The following is a 5919-nucleotide window of genomic DNA, read 5'->3' on the forward strand; positions in this document are numbered from 1 at the left end:
CAACAGCAATGTTATTTCTGCAGCCTGTGCATACCGTGCTTTGGGCATCTCTCCCCTTGTGATTGACAAATGCACATTTTTAAGCCATCACCCACCATCCCCATATACCTCCTTAGGAGCAAGGGCAGCACCAGGGCAGGAAATGAGGCCCAGCCACATTGCTCATGGCTCCTTTGAATCCAGACCAGAGTATGATCAAGGGGACATTAAGAGGTCTCTGAGATACCAGGCCTGAAAATCCACCTCCCCCCTTGAGTGTCCTGACTAAGGAAGGAAGGATTAGGAGCGTCTAGGCTTGGAGCAAATTAATGAGGACAGAGACTCCACCTGAGCGCAATGCTGGCAGCTGAGTCCCAGCCAGACACCATTTCCTCTCATCCCTGAATATAGTGAGGAGTTAACCAAGACCCTAAACACTCCGCCCTATTGTGGTCAGGTGGGCTGAGGGAGAACAAACAGGATCTCCCAAGGCAGAGCTATTTCCTAGGAGCAGAAGCTCCTCCAGGCACAAGCTTCAAGCACTTCACTTTCCTCCAGGAAATTGTATCCCATGGTCTCAGTCAAGAAATAAAATTCAGCTTTTGTTATGACTGTGCCTGTACTGTAATTTCCGTGCCACAAATGGGCTTGTGTTAATGTAATGGGGATGGTGTGGACTCTGAATAAACAGATACATAAATACAACATGCTCGAGGATTGCCATCCGCTTCTGCTCCTGCCCACAAGCTTAAATATGGTAGGGGACCTGTGAAAATATCCTTAATTAAATGGTGACTAAGGGGGCCTAATGTTTTCCCTGGTTCTGCAGTGGATTTGCCCTCTGCTACAGAATTTAGCTTGAAAAACCTAAATTTCCATTTGGAGGGGCAAGTAGTTTCTAACCCTTTTGGTCATGAAGATGAATCAGGCATACACTGCTACATCAGTGCCCCCCTCAAGTCTGTAGACAGGCTCAAGCAATTTTCCTGAGAAACATGTGAGCTGTCTCTGTTCAGCTCAATAGCATGTTAGCTTCAGAATCTAACATCAACCATTTAAATGTCAGTACTTCCATATTTTACCACTTTATCATATATGTCAGGGCGTGTCAAATAGAACACAGGAAGGGCCTGTGTTTTAGACATGACCCAAGGTGGGCGGATAACAAAAAGCAGAGATGGGAAGAAGGAAGGAATGATGATGAAATCTGATACAAAAAAAAGATGTGCCAAATTCATCCTCAATGTAATCCATTTACATTTGACCTAAAATACTCCATTTTCACCCAGGAACTCCAATTCCCTCCCCGTTTTGTGTGCACCATCACCACTGCAGGCATCATGAGTGCTTATAAGGATGTGCAAAATCAATAGTTGGACTGAATTTAAATGAAAAATACGGCCCATGGAACTGAACAATCCAATCCCAAGCTAGTCTTAAACACAAGCTATGCAAGTGGCAATTAGAGTCTCCTACAATATCCTTCCCCTTGCAGAACATGGGTCAGCCTGGGCTGCATTCATCATTAGGACAACAATGAATGCCCCATATCACGTGATCCATTGCAACATCTATGAGATAAAATAGGCACCAGCCCTGGTTATTTTCTGAAGGAAAAAGCCTTCCCTTCCCTTGTTTTTCTGTTCTGTGTCACTGTAACATCCCTCAGCAGATCAGGAGTCTTAAAAAAGAAATACACATAAAATATCTTATAACAGCCTTATAAAATAAAGCCACTTTTGTCTCTCTGCACACAACTTCCTCCCCTTCATGTTGTGTGCAAATACACAATTTAGTCCTTTGCTAGAGACCTGGGACACTTACTAAAAACACATACCCAGAGAACAAAATCAGGTATAACTTGCTGCAAACCTAAGGACTCATCCAAACCTGAAAGTTCATCCAGGTTAAATAGGATTTAATGTGAATTTAAAGTGGATAGCGATCTCTGATTAATTCCTACATAGATGATCTTATTCTGGAATGTGAGAACCTTATTCCAAATTAGTTTAATCCACTCTGAAAGCGAATTAAACTAATTTGGAACAAGGGGTGCCCTTATTCTGGAATAAGAACATTCAGAAAGGGAGTCAATCAGAATATTCCAGAAGAACTCCCCATGTAGACAAGCCCTCAAGCTCTAGCCCTTTTTGTGCAAATGCTACTGTGTTTCAATAAATCTTTCTGAAAACCTGGGGATGTTCATGGTTTGAGACTGAGACAATGTGAAACTGTGCAAATTTCTGTCTTCAAACAGGCTGGACCCTGGTGAAATTTGACTGAGATTTGCTTTAAGTTTAATGTTCATTCAAACTTTAAATGAATTTCAAGATACACGAGGCCCACATGAACAGAAACTGTTTGCACATCCTTCAGTCATATTTCTTCCTCCTTACAATTCATTTGTATTCCAGTAGCACCTAAAGACTCTAACTGATATCAGAGCTCAACTGTCAGCCCCTGTTTTCCAGTAAGGGACAGAAACAGAACAGAGTTAATAGAATGGAGTTAACAGAACAGAGAGTTTAAGTGACTTGACCAAGGTTACATGTGAAATTTGTGGCACAACAAGGAATTGAATGCTAGTCTGTTGAGTCCCAGTTCAGAGACTTAACCCTAAAAATTTTTCAATAAAGCCAATTCTGTAACTCAGTGAGGTTTTTTTAGTCAGCATCCTAAAACTACTGCTCTGGTCAGTCCATTTCCTCTGCTTGGGATCTCAAATCTGTCTTTGAATGGTGTATTCAAGTTTTTGGCAAGATCCTGGATGCCATGACAGGGTTTAGCTTGGCCTTCAGTACTGTGTGAGACAAGGCCTTTAAAACATTAAACTTTTTTTCCTGAGACTGTGTATAATAAATAACAATTGATGGCCCTGTCATGAACGCATGGCTGAATTCACTCTCAGGGCTCTCTCTTTAGCATGTCAACCCAAAGCCCCTTGAGTAAATTACATCCTTTGTGTTCACTCGGGGGTCATCAGTTATTCTATGCATAATTCACAAGGCTGCAATATCCACCCACATCAATAATCTAAAATCATCCACTATGGTAACAGACAAATAGACACCATCTCAGTAGTCAAAAGCCCTTGCAGTTCTCACTCAGAACAGCTTCTGTCTCCTGATGCAATGTAAATCCACAAACCTGAGAAAATCTGTGTTTCCCCATCAAACACTCTTCAGCTTCAGGGTTGCAAATAAAAACCCACACTCTAAACCTGAGTGACTAAGTGTCCAAAGGGAATGTGGATGGCACAAGAGGGGGCTTTCCACCTGTAGCAATCAGAACCGCACCTGCAGTTTACTCTGAGATTTAACAGCTTCATAGAGTCTGAAGCCAGAAGGGACCATTGTGCTCATCTAAGCCAGGGGTTCTCAACCAGGAGCACACATACTTCTCAGGTTATGCAGAGGTCTTCCAGGGGATACATCAACTCAAATAAATATTTGCCTAGTTTTACAACAGGCGTCATCAAAATCTCTAGTGCAATCAGTACAAGCTAGTTTCCCATACAGAGAATGGTATATATACACTGCTTTATATACTATATACTGAAATGTATATATTGATTTATAATTATATGGTTAAAATGAGCAAATAAGCCATTTTCAATAATAGTGTGCTATGAAAAAACTTTTGTGTTTTTATGTCTGATTTTGTAAGAAAGTTGTTTTTAAGTGAGGTGTAACTTGAGGGTATGCAAGACAAATCAGACTCTTAAAAGGAGTGCAGTAGGATGGAAAGGTTGAGAGCCACTGATTTAGGTTGACCTCTTGCATAACACAAGCCATAGAACTCCCCCCTTCACCCACTCACCCAAAAACATGCAATGATGTAAAAATTGTCAGTGATAGAGAATCCACCATGTTCGTTGGTAAATTGTTTCACTGGATTGTGTTATACGTTTCTGTACTACTGGCTGGACCACTCTAGTCCAGCACTCTAAGGTCTGGCAACATCCATGGTCCAGCATGATTTCAGTTAATTGGTTGTCTACTTATCATGGGTGTGGCCAAGTTTCCCGTGGCCCCATGAAGTTTGTTTGCAGCCACCATTCCTAGCTCTCAGTACTGTGCTGTTATTTACCTGTAATTTACCCCTAAATATCTTCTAAGAGCCCAACAAGCAGTGGCAGTGTTGGTAATGCTGCTAGACAATATTGACTCTTTGAGACTATTGTTATAAGGAACACTTTCTAATACTTTAATCATTCTCATGGCTCTTTTCTGAACCCTTTCCAATTTATCAACAACTGTTATAATTGTGGACACCCAGAACTGGACACCAGACTCTGGCAGCATTTGTCAAAAATGGAGGTAAAATAACCCTCCCACAACCCGGGGTGCAATTAAACTGTCTGCCCGGGGCACTGGAATGGCTCGGTCTGGCCCTGCCTCTATACTCTTATTCAAAATTCCCTCTTTATCCATCCCAGAGCTGCATTATCTCTTTTGGTCACAGTAGCCCCCTAGGAGCTCACGTTCAGCTGATTAGCCACCACAGCCCCCAAAATGTTCAGAGTCACCACTTCCCAGGATACAGTACCCCATCCTAGAAGCATTCCTACATTCTTTGTTCCCAGACATATACTTTTATATTTCGCCATACTAAAACACATCGTTTGCTTGTGCTCAGTTTACCAAGCAATCTAGATTGCTCTGTATCAGTGACCTATCCACTTCAGTATTTACCACTCCCCCAGTTTTGTCAGTGATTATTTTATCTTTTCTTCCAGATTTGATGGTGTAGCTAGTATGTTAACTAATGATGAATACTAACTTTTTAATTGCAATGACTGGTGATAAGATTAGTAAAAACTTAAAAAACAACAAATAGTCTAGTACCGTGGTCCCCAACCCAGTACCCGCGGGCGCCATGGCGCCCACCGGGCTCTTTACATGCGCCCGCGGAGCAATCTGGGCTGGCAGGTGCCAGCCCCGGGCGCATGGCTGGTCCCGGCCCTGGGGGCACCGCGCGTACCCTTGCCGGTTCTGGCGCCGGCCTTGGCCCCGCCCCCGGGGGCGCCGCGCGTGCCCCGGCCCCGGCCTTGGCCCCGCGGCGCTTACAGGGGGAGCGCCGGCCCCGGGCACGCGGCTATGGGGGGGGCCCCGGCCCCGTGGCTATGGGGGGGCCCCGCCCTCGGGCATGCGGCTGGGGGGGCCGCCCCCGGGCGGGCAAGTGTCCCCGCCCCCTGGCGCCTGGCGGGCGAACAGCCACGCCCCCTGGCGCCCGCCAACCTGAAAAGGTTGGGGACCACTGGTCTAGTAGCACCTTAAAGACTAACAAAACATGTAGATGATATCATGAGTTTTTATGGGTGCAACCCACTTCTGTTGCACCCAAGAAAGCTCATGATACCATCCACATGTTTTGTTAGTCTTTAAGGTACTACTAGATTATTTGTTATTTTTTATGTTTTGCCTGTTACAGACTAACTTGGCTACCCTCCTTAAGGATAAGATTAGTGTTTATTGTAAAGCACTTGAAGTTGAAATGTCCTAAGTCTGAAAGATACTAAATGCCTTACTTGAAAGGTAGAACCCACAGCAGCACAGTATGTTATGTACTGGCTTTTGATTCTGGTTGTAAAGTCATCAGCATCTCCTTCCTCAGCATATTGAGTTTTCTTTTCAAATCTCCGATTAACATACAAGAAGTCTGAGGATGTGTCTATGCTACAGTACTGTGGCACTGCTGTAGTACTGTAGTGCAGACACTTGCTACAGTGACAGAAGGGATTTCTCCATCACTTTGGTAAATCTACCCCCTCATGAGATGGTAGCTAGGTCAATCAAAGAATTCTTTTGTCCACCTAGCGCTCTCTATGTCAGAGTTTAGGTTGATTTAACTACATCTCTCAGGGGTATGAATTTATATACCCCCCGTCATGAGGGCCAGTACTCACCACCGTGGCACCTCCTGCTGGTAACTCCAGAG

The sequence above is a fragment of the Pelodiscus sinensis genome, chromosome 5 (genome assembly GCF_052426305.1).
Source record: "Pelodiscus sinensis isolate ZL-2025 chromosome 5, ASM5242630v1, whole genome shotgun sequence".
Lineage (NCBI taxonomy): Eukaryota > Metazoa > Chordata > Testudines > Trionychidae > Pelodiscus > Pelodiscus sinensis.